This window comes from Aythya ferina (genome assembly GCF_964211825.1).
Source record: "Aythya ferina genome assembly, chromosome: 1".
NCBI classification, from domain to species: domain Eukaryota; kingdom Metazoa; phylum Chordata; class Aves; order Anseriformes; family Anatidae; genus Aythya; species Aythya ferina.
This window is the reverse complement of record NC_140296.1, coordinates 158,755,620-158,779,826: the sequence shown is the minus strand read 5'-3', so window position 1 is coordinate 158,779,826 and position 24,207 is coordinate 158,755,620. Positions and strand designations below refer to the sequence as shown.

The 24,207-nt window shown below is 36.3% G+C and overlaps 1 long non-coding RNA gene across 2 annotated transcripts in view; it reads left to right on the top strand.

The window, feature by feature from the left end:
- LOC311430154 overlaps window positions 1-22,371 on the top strand; it is a 71,578-nt gene extending 49,207 nt beyond the window's left edge. Inside the window, exons 2-4 of one of the 2 annotated variants that reach the window (XR_014688594.1) lie at window positions 1,422-1,479; window positions 9,120-9,173; window positions 21,449-22,371. This is a non-coding gene — a long non-coding RNA (uncharacterized lncRNA). The remainder of the gene's footprint in view (window positions 1-1,421; window positions 1,480-9,119; window positions 9,174-21,448) is intronic. The other variant, XR_014688595.1, reaches the window with a different exon arrangement.
- Window positions 22,372-24,207: the final 1,836 nt, after the last annotated feature.

Sequence of the window (24,207 nt, the reverse complement as noted above, 5' to 3'; positions counted from 1 at the left end):
TGCCAAAATTGTAGAGTCTTTGCTGAAGATTAAAATATCTTAGATATTCTTGATTTTGCCACAGGTCAGGTGGGTATGCGATGTCCTTTCCAGCCCTATTTTATTTCTTTCTTTACTGAAAATTTCTGCTTAATATCCACTTCAATCTCCATGGGTGCCTTTTGGCAAAACTGTATTATCACCACTCCATTATCTTTTTATTTCACCTGCAAGTTCCATGCAAAGGGCAAGAGAACATGGAAATACAGAAATATAGGTAGTAAGGGGGAAAGTCATTAAAATATAAGAATTACCGTAATAAATCTTAGGCAATCTTGGTGAAGCGAGAAAAAGGGGTGTTTTCATGGGATGATGACAGGTTATTACAGAGAAACAAAGTTTGTTTTCCTGCATGTTAGCTAACTAAAACAGGAAGAAGAAGTAAAACAAAACAGAAGATACAGAAATGAAGCAGCTGCAATCTATTGATTTAAACTCTCTTCTCTGACTGCTATTTAGTTAACTGGATGGAAAATATGTTTCGTCCTCATTATGCTGAATTTGTGGGGACTGTATACAATAGTCCTTCATCTGCCTAAGTCTTAGGCAATATATTCAGTTCAATTTTCATGGAAAAATATAAGCTAGTATTTCACAAAGTGATGTGCCTTATCTGGAAAAGCCTGAATTTCAAGTTTTGCCTAATCCTTAGCATATCAGATCATGACAGGCAGTGAGTGGCCTAACATGTTATGCTCTGATCCCTCCTGGGAACTGAAAACTAATTCTTTTCTAATGTTTTGAATGATCTAGGAATTACAGCAAAATTTTACTAGAAGATATCTGCTGGACTTCAGATGTTACACAAGAACACAGGACCAGTGCATGCAGAATTAAATCATTAGAGTGGACAAGAACTGTAATTTGAACTTTGTCTGCAAGGTTAAAACAAAATGTAGCCATGACAAAAACAAACAAACAAACAAAAATAATCACAACCAACCAACACCACCACCACCAAAAACAAACAAACAAACAAAAACACATCAGAAATCTTTTATACAAGTAGGTATAGTATAGGGAATCACTGACTCTGATATCATGAAGATTGGAATAGTTCAGATAATTTGCATTTACAGATTTATTGACTCCAAAGTAACCTCAATAACAGAATTCCTCTGTAAGTAGTGGTGTTACACTCAAAGCAAATAATGTCTTATCTGAGGGAAAAGGCTTTTTGGTCTGAGTAGGCTCCAGTTATTAGTGTAGCAGATGCAGAGAGCAGGCTGCTCTGGTGAGAGACAGGACAGATAGATATACTGAAATAGCTAACTTCTATTTCCAGTCCCAAGAGGAGGTGGGATTTAGAGAAATGTCGTATCTCCCACGTACAAGACACCTTCAAATCATCATTAACATGTCCTCTTCCTCTTCTTTTATAGTAATAATACATGGAAGCTTTAGCCTTCAGGAGATTTCTGATCCAAATCCCCGGCAAATGTAAGCAGCTTTTGTGCAAATTTAAACATGGAAGCTCAGTGGGTTAGATGGATGGCAACACATAAAGTTTTTTTCTGTATTTCAAGCAAAGCCTCATGAAGGTGACAACATATTTCCCTATCAAGTGATAGATACTTTTTGAGAACTTTGTCTTTGAATTTGTATACTACATTTTGTAATAGATTGTTTTTAATAAATACTGTTATACTACTTGTATGATTAAATACTGTTATATTACTTGTACCATGAAGCTGCACTCATTAAAGAGAGGGAAATATTTACACATTGATTGTGCTGAAGATAAAAGGAAAAGAGTAACGGAGAGGTTGTGCTGTGACACCCTCAATATACATGCTGTCCCACACACTTGCCAGAAATTTTTCACTGGTTTTACTCAGGCCAGGATTTCATCTCAAGTTCATCTCTGACAATAAGGAAAGCTAACTAACTACATATGAAACAGTGGCTTGTGTTTCTATACAAGCCTCCTGAGAACAGAGGAGGACTCAAAGCAAATATGAGGGTTTGGCGGCCCCTAACCTCTGGAACTGCAGTACCTGATGGAGTATGAAATCTTAACTTTCTGCATTTTGCTAAGAACAGATGACCTCTGTGCTATTCTTTTTCTTCTTTACAGTTACTATTTCTGAGCTCCAACTTTCCCTCTTTCTTCCATCTCCCACAATCTTTATACAAACAAGCCTACTCACAGAGGCTAAAATTAAACTAGCAGTCTCCTTTTCTTAAGATTTAGTAGCATTTAAATTTTAAAGATTCCTTTGTTTTAAAAGGGGTATGTCAGGGATAATGAAATGAAATGAATAGAAAATAGCCCTGAAGTATGAAACCATCCACAATGTGCACCAGCAGGTTGCTCTAGAAATGCTGATGTGAACTAGGAAAAGTCATTGGCTATATGACATACAATTTAAATCAATGTCCTTTGAGAAGCAGAAAGTAATTAAAGTAGAACAGACCTACAAAGCCTCAGTCACTTGGAAAGCAGTTTCAGTCACTGCTGACATTAAACAACATCACTCCTACTGAGTCCAAGCTATGTTTATTATTGTTTCATTACTTGCCCAAATTCACTTTCCATTATCCTGACATCCCAGAACTAGAAACCTGTTAATGCAATTGGAGGAGAAAAATAAAAGGAACGAAAGTCAAAAATAATAATAATAAAAACAAATAAACAAGCTCTAAATATCTGTTGTATTTAATAATAAAATTACAAGTGTCTAAATAATGAAAACATTTATATTACCAAATATTGCTATACATTTTTCATAGAAGATATTAGCTGCAACATTCTTTTTCAACATGCTTCAATAATGACAACCTTCTTTACAAAAATGAAATCAATGATTACACAAAACTTTTCATAAGGTTTTCATAAATGCTACACTTATGGTACAACACTTCTAAGCATTAAGGAGCAGTTTCTGAAACACTTTTATGAATCTATATGATATTTTTGAGAAGTATTCTTCTACACTTCTTTCAGTCCTCTTCTTATTGCTGGCATGAACTCACAATGATGCTTTAACAGATGAAGAATTGTGTCTTGTTTGATTGATTGTTCTTGTTTGGTTTTAGTTGTTTGTTTTTATAATAACTTCATTGAATTAGTTTTTGTGTTTGGAGGATAGATGAAGATAAACCTTTTAAATCCTTCATATTCCACCTTCAACTTGAAATTAGACAGCAACAGATCCAAACAATTCTTGAATAAATGTTTTGAGCTCCAGGGCTCAGCACTGAGCCAAAACGTCACACCCTCAACTATCTCCATATAAGACACAAAATATAAATACAGGAATATGAAGCTTTAGAATGTACAATATCATTTGGCTGCTCTGAGGAGAGGGGAAGAAATACATAATAACACTAAGAATATCACAAGATTAAAAATCAGCGTATCCAAAGATTTTACACACAATTAGAAAAGAAAAGTTAATGTAGACCATTGACTGAAGAATACATACACTTGTGAAGTGCATTTTCTCCTCAAATTATATTATCTTCAAGCAGAATGTTGGGAGTGTTTTAAACCATACTAGGAAAAAATGAGCAGAGATTTCATAAAATTCTACATTTCATGGTGGTGGTAAATCACATGAATAATGTTCCCAGAAAGATATTTATAGCATTAGATGAAAACTACAATAATCCTGCTTATTTTAAAGTTATTTTAAGAGCTAACATGGTTTACAGCAGTAGAGGGAACCGGGATACACTTTCATAGACGAAAGAAAATGTCTGAGAACACCTTCTATAGAACTCAGATGCCAGCACTTGTCCCATTCATTATGTCTTGTTCATTTATTTATAAAAAACATATACCAATTGCTTAAGACCATGAGTACAGTTACATGCAAGATAAACCATGTCTCATGAAAATAAAAGCAATACAAAAATTGCCTTTCTACTCTTTCCCTTTTGAGTAGTGGTGCAGTCTCAAGAAATTGAAGCAGTCTCGACCGAGATGCACGTTATATTTCAAGTAGCACTGCTTGAAATCATTAATCTTGGAAGAGATTATTGAGCGGCTATTGTTTTCTAGTATGCGTAGAAAAACACAGGTCATCATTGCTATATACCTTGCCTATAACCTATCAAAGACTTTAAACAAGTATTTGGTATTTCTTGCTCATGTCATTTTCTAATATGTTAAACCAAAGTGTTAGTGTGTTATAAATAGGATTAACCAGGGCAAATAGTGAGAGTTCTTCCTCACAACACAAACTTTGAATGATGACGATGTTCTGATGATGAACCACTTAGAACTGCAATTGGAAATGTACACTCCCACAGCTATAAAGTAAGTTCATCAGTTCTTCAAGAGGACTACCTCTTTTCTTTCTAAAATGAACACATGAAAACCAGGCCCATTTGAGTCAATAATGCTTAGGTTAATTATTTTGTCAGAGCCAGATGTAAAGCCTTCTCTTGCATCCTTTAATCAAAGACACGTGATGTTCTGGAAGAGATCAAAGTCCATATGAGCAGTATTTACTGATGCTGATTTTTCTGATTTGTTGCTGTAACTGGAAACTCATTAAAATGTACTGATTTTAGAAAGCATTTTACTGGCAGTCACTTTACTTCTCCATGTAATACAGTTTTCCTTATGACTATGTGCATATGTAGTTGATATAAAGTTAATTAAGGGACATGCAGATGTACAACAAAATTCAACTGATGAATAGTAGCTACTTAAAGCTACATGGTATGACCAGCTGAAGAGAGACTTGGACAAAATTTAGCTAGATAGTTATCTCATGACACATGAGATCTTTAAATCCACATTTTATTTTTGTGGTGAGCCACAATGTATAACAGTTGACTGGCATTAAAAACAGATCCAGAATAAAAATCTATTTTAATTACACTAATTTTACTCTCATCAGATCAAAAAAAAAAAAAAAAAAAAAAAAAAGAAAGTATAAATTATCCCCATCGAAAAACTTCCTTCTGTTATTTTGACACTAGAGCGCTAAAATTCAGCTAGTGCAAACTGAAGATATCTACAGGATTCAATGGTGCTGTCTGTTGCAGCTGAGGTTTCGATCCAGCAATTTCATAGAAAATTCATTGTGATTGCATACATTATTGCTTTAATCTACCTTTGTTATTAACCTTTTGAGTTCTTTATCATCAAATTAAAGCATGAAGTACTTCAGTATTTCTTTTCAGATGTTCACAGATACGCAACACAGAATAACTCAGCCTTAGAAAATACTACTTTACACAATTTTTAAAATGTGATCTGTTTGAGCGATTTGTACATGAAATCTCATGGTTGTCTAACCTCTCAACTATGTCATTGACTCTCTCAGCAAAATGCCAGTATCTATTTCAATGGTTAAAGGCATACTGGAAAGAAAAGCATAGCAAGTTGCATTACCCATACAAGCAAAAGAAAAACACACATCATAGTGGTTAAATAAAACTTTAAAGAATGAAGGCCTGTCTTTTCTTTAAGTGCTAGCTATAGCCTTCCAAGAGATGCACAGAAAAAGGCAAATAGAATTTTTTCTTCCCATTTATGTAAAAGGCATCAGAAAATAACATGGCCACCATAACACTATTTTGCAGAACAAAATCAAGGAAATTTAAATAATTTCTAAGAGTAACAGGGACTTGTTGGTTTCCTAGGAAACTAAGTGGCCTAGACTCTTCTTCTACCAAGGAGCAATTGGGGCATCAGGTCAAAGGCTTAATTAACTTTTTATGTGAATTACTCAACAGTAAAAATCAGTTAGCCTGCTCAGGACAGAAGTTTTGTAAGTCAGTCAGGAAAGCACTTAGTTTGAAAAAAATCTCCATGAATAAAAGTAAAAAAAAAAACAAACAACAAACAAACAAAATAAACACCCTGAGATGTAGTTGTGCCCACCTTAAAATGTAAGGAGCTAAGCACAATAAATAATAAAAAACAATAAAAAAACAATAATAAAAAATAATAAAACCAATAACAAATATAAAATAATAAAATTATTAGTAATTATTATTAATATATTAATGTGATAATTATATTATATATTATATAATTATCACATTAATATATTAATATAATTATATATTAATATTATACAATTATCATTATATTAATTATTAATAATATATTTGTTATTATTAAAATAATAACTAATATAAAAATAATAATAAAGAACAATAACAAAAAACAATAAAAGTTTTTTACTCTTCCTTGACACTAATCTTGACTTTGCTGCCTATGTCTTACCATCAGAAATAAATGATCTTAGCATAAGAGGAGGCAAGCCCACATGGACACGTGATACATACCATGATCATGAAGCTGAAAGAAATGTCTCAAGATTCATCACTGAAATTCATCTTCATGCTGTCAGACAAAAAAATAACGTCTAACAGACTTCACAGTAATCTCTTTAAAATAAACAAAATTATACTGAAAAATCTTATGGATTCTGTTCTCTTGAGACCCCACCTGGAATACTGCATGCAGCTCTGTGCCCTCAGCCAGAGAAAGATGTGGACCTCTTAGAACTGTTCCAGTGGAGGGTTACAAACATTATCAGAGGGATGGAACACTTCTCCTATTGAAGAAAGACTGATATAGTTGTGAGTTGTTCAGCCCGGAGAAGAGAAGGCTCCAACCTTATTGCTGCCTTTCAATATTTAAAGTGGGCTAACAAGAAAGATGGAGAGAGACTTTTTACCAGGGCCTCCTGTTGTGAAAGGACAAGGGGTCATGGTTTTAAACTAAAAAGGGGTATAATATATATAAAATACATATTATATAATGTAGTCCTCAAAAAGTAATGAAAAGGAGCAATAAACTTCTATTTTGTCTTGCAAGCTGGTTTTTGCTGCTCTCATCCACCAAACACCTTTTGATTCCTGCATTGAATGGCAGCTTCTCCAAGCAAGATGTCTTACCTGGACTTCTAAAGTCAGCACCTTTCATTGTTGTTGATTTGTGATGTCCAGTACTGCTTACATAGGCAACAGAGTTGAATTTGTCAGCCAGATTCCATTGAAGTTTCACTGCTAATATAGGGTTAAAGCCTAATCCAAATTTATACCCTCATAAACAAGATGACATTTTGGCACCAGCTCTTACTTTCTCATTTATGAAGTGTCCCTGTGTTACTACAATAGTTTGACAGTTTATAGTAATAGCAGATCAATTTCAGATAGTTTAAACCCACATGTGAATGTGATGCAGATACACCAGATCTTTGTGGTTTTGATTCCAATTCATAATACTTTTCTTTTAAAGGTTTTATTTAAATGGTCTCAATAGTAAGGGGACATTTGTGTACATGCAATGTAAAATATTTGTGGATGTCTAGGGAAAAGTTTAATGTTCTCTTTGCATTAAAAAAAAAAAAGTAGGATAAAATATATATATAAAAACGTATTTTAGGAGTAAGCATCTTTCTTACTGAGTGAACTTTGCAGTGATGCCATAATATATGATTTTGAGGGTATCATCTCTTGGAAAAGAAAGACCATTTATATTGCTGTTTCTGTATCTTGACTTCATTGGCAGGCTGAAAAAGAACAACAGATGGTTTTCAGAAAAAAAAAAAAAGGCGACATTTAATTAATGAATATTTTTAACTGCTAGAACATCCAAAAATGCAAATAACATTTCTGGTTTATAAATGTATTGAAATATTATTAATTCTATGTTTAGAAGCGTTCTCCCACATAGAGTCTCTATTTTAAGTCAAATGCATTATTTCAACAAGAAAGATTTAGATGAATTTCTTGTGTGAGAACACAGGGATTACTAGAACAGACCAAATGCAATACAGTCTCAGTGTATCCAGCTCCTGACCTACATATGGCTATTATGCTAGTTGTTACTGGGTTTCTTTTTCACAGATTTCAATTCTGTTGGTAGCATACTGTCCTCTGAGAATTAATATTTTAACAAGGAATAAATTTCTACTTGAGACTGAATATCAAATTCAACTCCAAGTTTTGAATTTTAGACTTGGCAGAGGCATGTAATAAGAAGATTCTATGTATTGATACTACAATCATTCCTTGATGATGAGATTTTTTATACTTTCAATGCTATTACAGAATCACAGAATCATCTAGGGTGGAAGAGACCTCCAAGATCACCGAGTCCAACTTCTGACCTAACACTAACAAGTCCTCCACTAAACCATACCACTAAGTTCTACCTCTAAACATCTTTTAAAGACATCCAGGGATGGTGACTCAACCACTTCCCTGGGCAGCCTATTTCAGTGTCTACCAACCCTTTCAGTAAAGAAGTTCTTCCTAATATCCAAACTAAACCTCCCCTGGTGCAACTTTAACCCATTCCCCCTCTTTCTGTCACCAGGCATGTGGGAGAATAGAGCAATCCCCACCTTGCTACAGCCTCCTTGAAGGTACCTGTACAGTGCAATAAGGTTGCCCCTGAGCCTCCTCTTCTCCAGGCCGAACAATCCCAGCTCCCTCAGCTGCTCCTTGTAAGACTTGTTCTCCAGACCCCTCACCAGCTTCGTTGCCCTTCTCTGGACTTGCTCAAGCACCTTGATGTGAGGGGCCCAAAACAGAACACAGTACTTGAGGTACGGCCTCATCAGAGCCGAGTACAGGGAGACAATCACTTCCCTAGCCCTGCTGGCCACACTGTTTCTTATGCAAGCAAGGATGCTGTTGGCCTTCTTGGCCACCTGAGCACACTGCTGGCTCATATTCAGCTGACTATCAACCAATACTCTTAGATCCTTCTCTGCCACGCAGCTTTCTGGCAGATGAGTGGTTACTCATCTCCCTGTAGCGCTCCTTGGGGTTGTTGTGCCCCAGGTAACCTGATCTATAATTCCTTTTTTTTTTCTTTCTTTCTTTTTTTTTTCCCCAAAATCGAAGCATGATTTTCATGAAACATTTGAAAATATTGAGATGAGTACTGTATGTACATATATCTAAGACAAATATTGCTTTTCAATATATGTGCAAAATGTGGCCATCTTAATTCTAGATGTTATAATTTTATCTTGTGATCTTATATATTCAATTAATATTTTCCTTTCAGCAAGGCCTTATTATATTGAAGTGTTTTGTTTGTTTGTTTGTTTTCTTCTTCTTCTTCCTCCTTTTTTTTTTTTTCTTTCTTCTTAAAGGCAACCTCTTAACATGCCAGTATGGACACTCCATATTTCTAATGATCACCTGAGGTAAGCTCCAGCATGGGTAGCAAGTGGGTAAGTAGGAAAAGCTTTCCTTGTCTGTGCACTTTAGACCAGCACTGAGTAAAGCAATCTGGCAGCATTAGTTTCCACCAAATGCAGAAAAACAAAGGAAACATATCTGCTGGAGATCAACAAAGTCCCTTTCAGAAGCACAGGATTTCTGGTAATCATCAAAACATATATTTTTGCTTTAAGAGAGCTCACAAACATTTCCGATGTTATTGTAAAATCCTATTGTGAGAAACAGACTATTACCAGGAGGAAGAATAAATATGCCTCCTGGCAGAATAAATATGGACAAAGTTAAAAAGATAATCCTGACTAGCTACCTCTGATAACCACAGAGTTAGCGCCTGCTTATACTGTAATTATTAGTTATACTGTTTGTGTAAAACAACTACTTTATTTTTATTAATTCACTTTAAAATAAAATCCACTAAAAACCACTAAGACCCTATCTTCCAAAGCAGTGAAGACAGTTGTGATCCATTGGTCAGTTCTCCTTACAAGTGGAAACACGTGGAGTAAAGTCAAAGAGGTTAATCTGTGAAGCTGGTCATGAGCAAAGGCAATAAAAGGGAAAATGAAAGTTTTACAAATGCAAAAATGAGAAAAGAATATCTAGACCCATGACTGAATCAAGAAAGAGGAAAATTAACTTATGATCCAGGGAATGCTGAGACATTTAATGCTACTTTTTTTTTTTTTTTTTTTTTTTTCTAATTATTACTATTATTTTATCTTCAAAATGAGGCATTCCTATAAACTGGTATAATATGATTTAGCTGTGAGCATCAATTTAAATAAGGTAATAATACTAATAGAATAGGCAGTTCTTGGTTAATCAGAATCCTGTGTTAGAGCACATGACCAGCAGTGATAATTCTTTAATAGAAACAACTAAACATTCAAGAGGTTATAGAAAAGAAATCTGTGTTTGCCAAAGACCTTTAAATCCAAGTGTTTTGTAGCATGCTACATTTTATCTTAAATCTCAAGAAGAACAATTATTCTTATTCAGGATTAAATTATGAAAGAAATAATGTCTAAAATAGATTTTTCAGACTAATGTTTCTGATGAAATCCACTTCAGAAATACAGCAAAATAGTATTTCAACAACTAAGAACTGTCTTTGAGATCTCACACAGATGAGATTTGAAGGGATTAAAAAAACCAACAACATATCTATCTATATATAAAAAAAGTACATATATACAATCAGGGTTGAGGGAATCCAAGACAGGCATTTTAAATATGAAAAAAAAAAAAAAAGAAAATAAAAAATATATTAAATACTCATTTCATAAGATTGCAGAGCATATGTGGTGATTCAAAATATCCAGTTTAGGTTTGCTAAGAAAGAAGACAGAAGTTTTTACTTGTTTCTGCTTTTTCAGGTCAATATTACTTCATATATGTTCAGAATGCTTTTGCCTGAGATTCTTTCCCTTCCACTCTACCAAAATGTTAAATTTCATATTGCCTTACTTTTATAGATATTTTTGGTATTAATCTTCCTTTTATCTTACTGGCTTGTGTTATTTTAGAATTTTTTTGTTAGAACTGTTTTGTTAGAACTGCATGGGTTCTGCTAAATAAATGCTTTGCATTACCAATATCATGGTGTTCCAGTTGTTCAGCCAATCACAGTTTTCTTTGTAAATAGTGCTATTCATTCAGCTCACACTGCTGAGATGAAGAACTTTTTCCTTTTTATGCATTTTTATGCAACATGTTTTTCTTTAAATGATATATGGATTATAGTGGTCAATTCTTAGGTAATTGTTTTATGAATAAGAGCAAAATTGCTCATGTTTGTAGTCACTGATAAGATAAAAGGTTGTTATAAGAGGAGAATGCCAATGTTTTCACAGTTTTTATCATTGCTATAGAAGCAGTTTTCTAATTGTTTGGGTGCTTATGTTTTTAAAAGCTTAGGTTTCTTCAGAATTAAATCTCAACTCTGAGTGCTGTATGCTTCCATTGGTTGCTTTGCTTTTCACAACTACATTGCTTTGGTACTTGTGAAAATATTAAAATAGTGCTGGAAATAGATAGTGTGGTTTGTGTTCAATAAGGAGAGGCACAGAAATTATATGTGCTACTTGATGGAATTGAGTAGTTTCACCATAAAAGGAAATTTGTACAAATGTATCTTTCAATCCACAGAGAAGTGATATCCATATGATAAATTATCACAGCTTTTAACATCTCATCTGTGTTCTGCACTAATTTATTTCTGCAGGGAAGGAGGGAATGCATCTAATATTCACCAGTCTGGAACAGTTTCAAATGGAAGTCACTAAAATATTGTTTGGGGTACTGGTCAAGCAATAGTCCTGAAGCACAGAGAAATTTTAAAATGTATTGGTAGATTTTTTGTTTACTCTTCTGGGATTTTTTTTTTTTCTCGATTCAATAGTTTCTGGACACATTGTTGCTCAGCAAATCTGTTCTGTATTTAATTGGGATTTATGCAATATTCCTATTTTGCACGGTGCAAAAATCAAGACACTCTCTAGAAATAAGTAATTCTAAAACACTTTCTGTATGTATACCATTTATAACAGCTACAGATTTCTGATCTCTCAGGAAAACATTACACAGAATTCAAGTCAAGGAGTTCAAGTGTAGATATTTTCTATTTTCCTTCCAACATCTGTATCAAAAGAAGGTTGTTTTGTCGCTATATACATCACAAGAGCTGGAATACCTGTGAGAGAATTGCAAGAGTGTCTGTTAAACCAATGAATGTCTGACGCATGTTGGTGCAGAGGCTGATTTGTGTATGCCTGTATACAAATACGGGTGAAATGAAATGAAATGAAATGAAATGAAATGAAATGAAATGAAATGAAATGCAGAATTGCAAAACCACAACCCTGCATTCTGCTTTTGCAGGCTGGGTTTGAACGCCTGCACATTTTTGCCCACCCTTTGGAAATCTCTCACTTAACTGACTTATGTTGCAACAGCATTGTCATTTCACTTTTTGGATGACTAATATGTTAAAAGGAATATAAATAGCATAGATTGCTGAAAAATAAATTGAATTTTTATTGCCAAATTTTCTCTCCAGTTGCTTTACCAGCTTGTACCCTCCAATTAAGTAAACAGAAATATTCGTGTATATTGATGGTCTCTGACCTTTAAAACCAAAGCAGTCCTTATACAGGAAAAAAGATACTGCTTTATCATTTGGTTCTAGTTTGAACCTCAATGTCATAATCTTTAGGTTATTCTGGATGCACTGAGATACTCACATAGTCAAGTTACTAATACTTTTACCCACTCCCTCTGATTGAGTAGACCATCCTACCAACATATATTTCTGCCTTGTAACTGCCCCCTCTTCTTCCCTTGTGCTGTCGTTAGAAATGCCTAAACTCATGAACAGAAGGTGGGCCTAGAAGATGCCATAGACCAAACTATGCCCTTCACTATGGTTTTAATTATATTGTTATATTTTTTGTGGTATATATCTGTCACAAGCTGCTGCTTGAAAATAGCAAAGCAAAGTGTCCATAGGTGTTTCCATTCTTTCAGACTTACAATATATTTTCTTCTAGAGGTTGCTATTTTGTGGGATTTCAAAATTACTCTGAAAATTACATCTTCTTAATAATGGATTATGAGAATTCTTTAATATGTAGTTCACTGAAGGAGCTCACCAGAGTATTTCAAGGACTTCAATTCACAATTTCCTTTTAGAAAATAGACAAGGACTTCAATTCACAATTTCTTTTTAGAAAATGGGCAAAAAAATTCTAAAATTTAGAAAATTTTAGAAAATAGAAAAATCATTTCTACTTAGATACTAGTAAAATAATTGTAAAACAGTAGAAGTAACTATACATTTAGGCTTTACAAATAGCTGCTAATTCCAAAAATGAAAGCTCATAGTTGTGATCTTAAAAATGTGCATGTTGATAGTTAAAAATTTAACATGCAAATAACTCAATTGGCTTTGATGGGTTGCTATAAATCATGCTCATTCTTATGGTTTTTGTTTGTTTATTTTAGAAGAACTGGGACACAAGTAATTGAAATCATCCCATGGGTCACGCTCTCGGTCATTTGATGACTCATCTGCTGAGTTGGTAACAGAACTGTCTCTGCTGGATCTGCATTGCTTTCTCTGTGTTTCTGGCACCAGGCACTCTGCTAGTTCAGTATGATCTGCAAACTTAACATCACCATCTGCTACCACTCAAGTGGTACAACTCTTTCCCAGCATTCCTCATGTTTGATGTGCCAAAAGCGAAGGTTTTAGAAATTGTCAAGTGCTTTGAAGTCGGAAAGTGTTAAACTACAACAATTTTATGTCCACTCTGCCTTATCACTTACACAACTTGAGTTGGATTTTGGAGATCCCTGAATCTGATTCCACAGATACTTAAAAAAAAATAAACAAAAATAAGAATGCAGAAGTCACTTTCAGGGTGTATATTTACGATGGTTGCCATAAGACACACTGCCCATGTATTCCTACTGACTTCAGCATAACAGAAAGATAGAGACAAAACACAGTTGACTTAAATCATAAAAAACAGTGAATCAAATCCTTGCCAATCCTGGGTGGGAATGGATGATATAAACACAGAAGGCTTTAGCAAAAAAGTTAGCATTGGTAAAACAACTTTAATGAAAATGTCGTCCACAGAAAGATGGAATAAATTCCAGGTAAGTCTATCTGAAAGAATGTTTAAAAAGACCACATTTTCACTTAAAATTGCCCATATGGCAAATCAAGAAGACTGCAAGAAGAGAAGAACTTGAAGACAAAAATATCACAATTTAAAAACTGTTTTCCTTTGTTTTGTGTCTATAACCATTCTTGCTGCTATATGTGCAGTTCATGATGGAGATAGTGATTATCTGAAAACTGCTGACCAAACTGAGAGGAAAGGAATAGGAAAGCACCATTATAACCTTCAGCAAATGTGAGATTATGCCCGTCATGCTCTGAACACATTACCCAAACAATTTCCAGACAGCTGATCTACATGGCTCTTCAATCTGATGGGTAAAGAAAGTGAAGTGGTAAACTCCACAATCACAGAATCACAGAATTTCCTAGGTTGGAAGAGACCTCAAGGTCATCGAGTCCAACCTCCAACCTAACGCTAACAGCCCTCCACTAAACTATATCCCTAAGCTCTACATCTAAACGTCTTTTGAAGACTTCCAGGGATGGTGACTCCACCACTTCCCTGGGCAGCCTGTTCCAGTGCCTCACAACCCTTTCAGTGAAGAAGTTCTTCCTAACATCTAACCTAAAACTCCCCTGGCTCAACTTAAACCCATTCCCCCTCGTCCTGTCACCAGGCACGTGGGAGAACAGGCCAACCCCCACCTCGCTACAGCCTCCCTTGAGGTACCTAAAAAGAGCGATAAGGTCACCCCTGAGCCTCCTCTTCTCCAGGCTGCAATGGTACAACAGTTTTTAAGTTGCAAGGACAAGGCGCTGAGCAACACACTCTAATGACAATCTTAATCCTGGTTTGAGTTGGGGACTCAACCAGAAGACCTCTAGGGGTCTTTTCTGTGATTCTAATAAGAAATTTCTTCATTACCTTATCTTACTACTGTATAATCACATACTGGGAAGAGACAATAGCTTCTTACTTATTCATACATTGGCAAGAAGAGTGGGAAATTACTGGACAGGCCATGAATATAAGTGTCCATACCAGCTTAGAAAAAATGACTGTCAAAGACTGTACTCTACCTCCAACAGCTAGTCTTGAATGCTTAAGAAAGGGATAAGAACAGATCAAGCAATCAGTGATGCTTCCTTTTCCCAGTATTTAACTATCATAATATAAATAATAAAGAGAAACAATAAATGAAGAATTGTTCTTTGGCCTTCCAGATACCTCATAGTTTCACATTAAAAAAAAATGAATTTCAATTAATTAATTCTTTAAAACCATAAATGGATAGATTGTATCCCTTATACAGATTTGTTAACATGTACATCTTTGGACTGCATGCTCCCTGTGGTAGGCAGCAAGAGAAGACTACCCATTTACTTTTTACTTGGTGTCCTGTTACACAATGAGGTGGCCAAAAGCAGGGAGACTACATATTCCCCCTGAGCAACTGAGTGTGCCAAGTCTGGAGTAATTACCTGAATCATAGAATCATTAAGGTTGGGAAAGACCTTCAAGATCATCTGGTCCAACCATCACCCTACTACCAATGTCAACCATTAAACTATGTCTCTAAGCACCATGTCCAACCTTTCCTGAAAACACCCCCAGGGACGGTGACTCCACCGCCTCCTTGGGCAACCCATTCCAATGCCTAACCACTCTTTCTGAGAAGAAATGTCTCTTAATTTCCAACCTAAACCTCCTCTGGCACAACTTGAGGCCATTCCCTCTGGTCCTATCGCTAGTTACCTGTGAGAAGAGGCTGACCCCCAGCTCCCTACACCTTCCTTTCAGGTAGTTGTAGAGAACAATATGGTCTCCCCTGAGCCTCCTCTTCTCCAGACTAAACAACCCCAGTTCCCTCAGCTGCTCTTCATAGGACTTGTGTTCCAGGCCCTTCACCAGCCTTGTAGCCCTTCTCTGGACATGTTCCAGGGCCTCAATGTCCTTCTTGTAGTGAGGAGCCCAAGACTGAACACAGTACTAGAGGTGCGGCCTTACCAGAGCAGAGTACAGGGGGACAATCACCTCCCTGGTTCTTGTGGCTACACTATTCCTGATACAAGTCAGGATGCCACTGGCCACCACTCTGCTGGCTCATGTTCAGGCAAGTGTCACCCAACACCCCCAGATCCTTTTCCTCTTCACAGCTTTCCAGACACTCTGCACTAAGTCTGTAGTGCTGCATGGGGTTGTTGTGGCCACAGTGCTGGATCCGGCATATAGCCATGCTAAACCTCATCCCATTGTCCTCTGCTCATCCAAACTGTCCAGGTCCGTCTGCAGGGCCTTCCTACCCTCTCGGCAGATCAACACTGCCCCTCCTCCCCCCAGTTGGTGTCATTTGCAAATTTACTGAAGGTGCACTCAATTCCCTCATCCATATAATCAATAAAGATATTAAAGATATTAAAGAGGATGGGCCCCAGCACTGACCCCTGGAGACCACTGGAGACAAGTCACCACCTGGATTTCACTCCATTCGCCACTCTCTGGGCCTGCATTCAAGATGACCTGTTCCATCCAGCATTTCCTTATCATCAGTAGTCACCTCCCCCCCTTTGTCCAGTAAAGGGTGGAGATGCTCCTCGGCTCTCCTCTTGCTGTTAATATACTTGTATATGTATATTTAAATATTTATAAAAATGTATATTTTTATTAATATACTAATATATTTATAAAAATATATTTTTTATTATCCTTAACTGCAGTGGCCAGGTTGAGCTCATACTGGGCTTTGGCCTTCCTGATTTTTTCTCTGCATATGCTGGCAACTTCCTTGTACTGTCCCCAAGTTGCCTTCCCCTTCTTCCTTCTTCCATAAGGTCTCTTCTTCTCCCAGGCACTCAGCAAAACTTCCCTATTCAGCTCCAGCATTCTATGTCAGCTCATCTTACGGCACATGGGGACAGCCTGCTCAAATGCCTTTAAGACTTCCTTATTGAGGATTGTCTAGCCTTCCTGGACCCCTCTGCCCTTCAGGACGGACTCCCAAGGGACCTTTCCTACCAGCATCCTGAACAGTTCAATGTCTGCTCTCTGGAACTCCAACAGTTTTACTCACCCCTCTCCTGACTTCACCAAGAATAGAGAACTCTACCTTTTTGTGGTCACTCTACCCAAGACAGCTCCCGACCACCACATCTCCCACCTCTGTCCATGAACAGCAGGTCTAGCAGAGCACCCCCTCTGGTAGGTTCACTGACCAGCTGAGTCAGGAAGCTGTCTTCCACGCACTCCAGGAACCTTCTAGGCTGCATCCTCAGGGCTGTATTGTGTTTCAAGCAAACGAAGGAGGAAACACCTAGCTCAGTCGGTAGAGCATGAGACTCTTAATCTCAGGGTCGTGGGTTTGAGCCCCATGTTGGGCGCCAAAAAGACTGTCGTGGTTTAACCCGGCCGGCAGCTAAACACCACGCAGCCGTTCGCTCACCATCCCCCTCCCTCTCTGGGATGGGGAAGAGAAATGGAAAGTGAAGCCCGTGAGTTGAGATGAAGACAGTTTAATAAGACAGGAAAGTAATAATAACAATAATAATAATAATAATAATAATACAATGGTGATAATAGGAAAATAATAATAATAATATGTACAAACAAGTGATGCACAATGCAATTGCTCACCACCCGCTGACCGATGCCCAGTCTAACCGAGCAGTCCGTCCCCCTCCCCCCGGCTAGCCACCCCTATATATTGTTTAGCATGACATCAGATGGTATGGAATACCCCTTTGGCTAGTTTGGGTCACCTGTCCTGGGTCTGTCCCCTCCCAGCTCTTACTGCACCCCCAGCCTGCCTGTTGGCAGGACAGAGCAAAAGGCTGAGATGTCCTTGTCTTGGTATAAGCACTGCTCTGCAACAATTAAAACATCGGGGTGTTATCAGCACTCTTCTCATCCTAAGCCAAAACACAGCATTCCACCAGCTACTAGGAAGAAAATTAATTCTGTTCTATCTGAAACTTCTGTTCTAACTGAAACCAGGACACCAAGACTCTTAGAAAACAAACAAACAAAAAAATAGAAAAGTGAAAATAAGATTTTCCTTGTGAGTTGAAGGAGAAAAATGGTGGCTACTGCAGTACAGGAAGCCACCGAAAAAGTGCTGGCCTGAGAGCAAGCACACTGGAGGGAAGAATGCTGTGTGTCTCCTGGAGGTGTTGGTCAGAAAGGGAATTGTTTTTCATCACTTCTCTTATTCTGTCCTTCCAGCGTGAAGTTGGACTCCATCTGAGTTTTCTGTTTAAGAAGCATTAATCTCTTATAGCACATAAGACACTGAAATTCCTTTTGATGTTCTCGATGGTCTTATTTTAAATGAAATGCACAGAAAGTTCTACTTAAGACTGGTTATTTAGGATCTCATGTTGCCTCCTCCATCTCCCAAATCATTGTTACCTGAGAAGAATACAAATGATAAATGATTCAAACAAAAAGAAATGGAATTAACATGAACATCTGGATACAAAAGTAAGATCCTGTCATATGCTAGGACCTACACCCATTGAAGTGAATATAAGGCTATACTATATTATAGGCTTATATATATGAAGTGAATATAAGGCTAAGGATATACTATCATTAGTCCTTCAAGATCTTGGGAGCATCTGTAAGGACATTGGATAAGAACTAAAATAAAATAAAAAATAAATAAATAAAAACCAAACCAAACCAACCAAACAAACAAACAAAAAAACACCTGCCCAGTCCCCAAAGGTTTCTCAAAACTGTAAGGTAGCTTTGTTAATATGTGCTAGGGGATAGGGAAGATAAATGGGCAAGCCTGAAATGTGTTTGTTTTGCTTGCTTTGTGTTATGTACAGGTGACATTTCTACTTTATTTGAACTTAAAGTGAAGAATAATCTACAGTTGTAAATAACGTAAAAGTGTCTGAGACCAGATAACTTTCTTTGAATGAGGCTGGGCTGAGTTGTTGACTTAAACTGTGACTCCATCAAGGAAAGAGAGAAGAAATCTCCAGAAGTTTAGAGAGGGGAGGGTCTAACAATTTGTGCCTCAGAAAAATAGCTTGTGATATTAATGCTACTACATCTATATCTTAAGAATTATTGCTAACACGTTTATCTACTGTGTTGCAGTTTTCTTTTTACACTTAACAAGCAAATTGTCCAGTAAACTGTTTGTGAGAGAGAAATGAAAACTCAATGACTTTTATGTTTGTCTAGCTTTTCCAAAATCCAGGGTGATGGTGAATGTGATATTGTGGTGAAGAGCCTTTTAAATTCAGACTCAGCCCTTATTGCTGACAGTCAAGCTCTGAAAGAAGGGTTGGATATCTGGTCCCCAGTATCAGTACAGCTGATTGCAGAACTGCTGAGAAAACTGTTGTGCTGTTGCTAAACTATTAGAGAGTCAGAGAGGGCAGGAAGATGATTCTGATATCCCCAGAGTGGGGAGACAGATCATCTCTGTAGGTGGAAATCAGAAATCAATGAATTTCTTCCCACAGCCTTCTCAGGGTCAAACATTTCTTCCCCAAAGAACTTCACGTGAAAAGTTCCAGAATAAGACTTTGTAGGTATTTTTTTCCCTTTCCCAGTTCTACTTCCCAGCCACTCCACTTAGCTCTTCTACAGGATGTCAGAAAACAATATGTAAGAATTGGCAGAAGACAGTTGTATTAATATTACAGAACACTGGCAGATCTGGTAATACTTGTAACTTGACCTTGTCTGGCTAGTATCCTTGCGTGTGGGAAGTCCTCCTGCAACCATTTTCAGTCCTTCAAAGAGGATCAAGGAAACAGTCCCACACTGTGACCCATTGCTCAATGTGAGATATAGCTGGGGCTGGATATGGGGGTGCAGGTCTCTCATAACAAGACCTGCTGGGGGGGTTAATACAACAAAACTGCTGCTTGGCCCACTCTACTGAGCAACATGCATACAGCAGAGTCCTCTTAGGTTAGTGGTGGTCTCTATGGGTTCACTTTGAGTGAACTTGCATATGCATGTATTTCTATATATGAAAGCCACAACCTACTGAATTCAGTGGGAGTCGTCCCATTCTTTACAGGAAGTTTTAGAGCTGATTCAATAGGATGCTAGCTTGCTTGGAAAAAGCATGCACAAAAACATCAGCATTTCTGCCCAGCACTTTACAGATGGATTCTTCAACTTAATGAGACATTTCTTTGTAAACAGCACAAAATTCGTAGGTTGCTTATATTTTTCTTGTATTCAGTACACACCGACACACACACACACAAAAGGTCTTTCTTCTACTACTAGTGCTATGCAAAAATTAGTATAATAATCAAGTAACTTTGAGCTTTAGGAAGTCTGAAACTGGTTTTGTTATTCTCCAGCACCTAAAAAATCATCTTGAATGTTGTCTTTTGGCTGCTGAGTATTATATGCTGCTCAAGTGCTCAAGAATCTTTGGAGAATGGAAGGACGTTACATTTTGGTATAATAAATTGAATTTTCTAATACATCCAGCTGAAAGGATAAAAGAACTGTTTGATGACTTCTTAAGATAAGCATTTTCACACAGCCATATCATGAGAGGAAGATGAATTAATTTCAGATGAAATTCCTAAAAGCTATCAAAAATAAAAACATGTTAAAAAAATGTTCCACATTAAAAAAAAAAAAAAAAAGGAAAAAGGAAAAAAAAAATCAAGTTGGAAGAGATTGCCAAATAGATCTTGTACAGAATATACTAAATATAAAATTTTAGCTCATGCTTGGAGACACTCCTGCTTTCAGAAGGGGAGAGTGGACAAAACTTTGATGTTCATTTGTGTGTCTTTAAGGCCTCTCAGCTGATTACAGATGCAGCATATAACACACTGATTTAAGTATGTGAACCTTGTCAACCCTTTGAAGCTTGTAATTATTCAAATTAGACAAGATCAGGGAGTTTGCAGAGAGAAAAAAAGGCATTAGAGCCTTGAGCTCTTGTTTTCATCATATTCCATTGATAACCCAAATTTTGTCATGTCTAGATTTTTCGAGATTGAAATTAAGTGGAAAATACAGTTTGGCAGCTCACTAATGGTTTTGCCATTTGCAAGAAAAGTGGCTCTAGTTAGAGAAAAACAATGTTAATAGTTAATGTTCAGCATGCTCTGCAGAGCAATTTGGCTTTCAAGTCTGGCATAGTCAGTTTTATATTATACTGACAGATTTTTTGCAACTAGAACTAGTTGTCAGGTATTTCTTTTTCTTTATTTTTTTCCATTTTTCCCCTTTGTTTCTATATTTATGTTGCTCCATTTTCAATAGTGATAAAAAATAATAAGATTACATGTAATATTTTCAAACTAAATCTGTTTGTTATCAAATTACCAGAGAAAAGTTTGTGTTTGGTTTCAGGTTGCAAGCTGATTTTAACATGAAGTGCTTGGAAAAATGCACATTGAAAGATCCTTTCCCATATGTATTGTGCTTTCTACACCTTGGATCTCAAAATAGCAAAATGTTATTAATAATTTTTTTTAAATATATATATATTTTTTTTTCACTGGGATTTAATAAACAGTAGTCAAGAAAAAAAAAACAACAATAATACATATGGATAAAGCAGTCAATCTTTTCTGGAGCACTCTGAATAACTTGGCTATTTTTTTTTTTAGGAACTGTTCCTGCTGAATAGTTCTTCCTGCTATACCATCTGCCTTGCAGCAAGAGATGTTGAGGTATGCCAGCTGTGGAGGACAGAGGACAGAGGAGAGCCTGCTTCCCCTACAGAAGATCCATGCAACTCAGCTCTAAGCAAGCACTGCTCCTTTTCAGGAGATGCTCTCACATATTGCTGCTCATAGGGTGTCTTCAATGGCAAAGGTGAGTTGAGCAGTGAAGTAGGCAACCCTAGACAATCTCAAAGAAAAAAAGGACTGCTGATAAACAGTGAAACCCATTGAACCTCAGGGAAAGCAAGTGAGTCTATCAGCCATGGTTCCACAGGAAAAAAAAAAAAAAAAAAAAAAAAGAATCTGAAACTTGGGTTTAGGTAAATTTAGACACAACCATTCTTAGAAGAGGTAAGTCTGTGTTGTCAGACACCCTGATCAAAAAATTCTTTCTCTACAGGGCATTAAGGACATAAATACCTCCGAGTAATCATTTTCTAACTTTTTCTTTTTCTTTTTTCTTTTTTTTTCTTTTTTCACTTTGGCAAGGTTTCATGAGCTATCTGCTAAGCTAAACACTAAACACTAAACTTTCAAAAAATATATTTTAACAAAGAACGTGCAAGTTTTGACACTCTGTCAGAAACAGAGGGCAGCTAGCATCTCGTACTTTACATAAGCCAAAATCCAAAGTATTTTTTTGTGATCTCAGAAATTCAAAGAGCTCTGAAACTCTATATTCTGAGATGATCAAGCCCCATATGAAATGCTTTTGTCATTTTCTTGATAAATGAACAGTTTAGTGTTCCATTCTATAATGGCTCAAACATTTTCCAAGGTTGAGGAGATCCTGTGTTTGGTTCTCTGTTATCCTACAATTTCCCTTGACCAAAGCATTAGGATAAAAAAAAAAAAAAAAAAAAAAAAAGCATTAGGGGAAGAAAGATCCTGAAAACTGTGAGCAAGAGAAAACATAGCTCTTCAACTTGGTATATAAGTACAGAAGTGGGCAAAAAGGATTCTTGGCTTCCTGACCCCACTGCAGAAATAAATATGACCTGCAAAAATAGATTTGAGAAAGCACCATCTCTATTTCATTTTTTTAAAGGAAGAATTTATGATCCTGCTTTCAGGTGCAGATCTGTGAGACCAACTTCAATAGCTAGAATCATTTCCCTGAAGCATTTAGCAAGCAATTAAGTGTGCTCAAGGAGATGAGGTGTAGGACACATCATTCTCCTCATCTCCAAGCTCCAGACTGATGAGCTTGCCTTTCTCATACCAAAGTACTCAGATTATCTCAGAACCCAGATGGCTCCCTGGCACAGGAGATTAAGTTACATCAATGCGTTTAGCCAGCAACACACCAAGAAGCGACATGTTTACTATTGCATTTAATATCACAATGACTGCTGTGCTGAGTGACCAGTTGTGCTCACAAGGGACCACATGAAGCCAAGGAATCTTGTGGACCTAAAACTGTAGCAAGACATTTACTGCAGCCAGCAGAGATTTGGGCCAGTGATCTGAATTCTATTCTGGAACCAAAAACAAAGTTGGGTGGCATTAGGTTAATATTGTAGGACATATGTCCCTCTGTAACTCTGTGACAACTAGTTTGTATTCTTAGTGAAAGAATAGAAATATTCTATATTGTCTTTAATATCTATTCTATATATTTATATAGAATATATATATATTTAAATATATTCTATATCTTTATATATATATTTAATATATAATTTAATATATAATTTAATATATAATTTATTTAATATATATATATATATTTATATATATATTTATATATATATTCTATATATTTATATAGAATATATATAAAACTTCTATATTGTATTGAAAATGTTTGACTAAATGTATCTATAAGAAACTGGTAATAAAAAGTGAAAAATTAGGTGTTTAGGAAAAAAGACCTCAACCCTCAACAAGTAGAAAAAATTGTTTGTGGTTAATGCATACAGAGCTGTCTCCCAAGCCAGCAGATTCCCTCATAAGTGTTACAAATTATTTGTGTAGACTACTTTTGTAATCAAAACAAGGATCCATCTGAATTTCAGAGGACTTTAACCCTGGCTTGCTTAAGAAAGGCTGCAAAATTGTTTGGGTTACTTAACATAAATCATATCTTTGAAAAATGCAAGGGTTAATACACTAAGAATTCCCACTCTCAGATATCTCTCTGAAATCACTGTAAAAGATCCTAGAAAAACAAAAACAAAAGCAAAAGCAAGCAAGCAGACAAACAAAACCCAACACTTGAAGTATGATTGATCATTTTGAATCTGAGATTACATTTTTTTTTTTAATTTTATTTTTTGGTTCTATAAAATGCTGACATAATCTATGTGTTTAATTCCTTTGACAGTATAGGACAGCAGATGAGCAAAAATAGTGAAATACAACATTTAAAAACTACATTTATTTTAAAAGGTGGACTGTAAAAATCCTCTTGTTGTTTGACATTAGAAGGTACTACTCTGAATTGCAGTAGCTGAGAGCCACATCTCTGGAGAGTGTTGAGACATCAGTGAAGAGCAGCTGACCTTTTCTGTCTCTGTTAACCCATGAGCATACTAGCCTGGCTCGTGAAACAAAGATGGTAGATTTCTGTTGTTTTTATCAGTTAACAGAGACTAAGATTACTCCTTGGGCTGTTTTCTTAGACTTTCAGTTTAAACAGCCAATCATTAACTTGATTTCTTTAGAAGAAGAAATCCAAAGTATCAAAATTTGTGCACTTT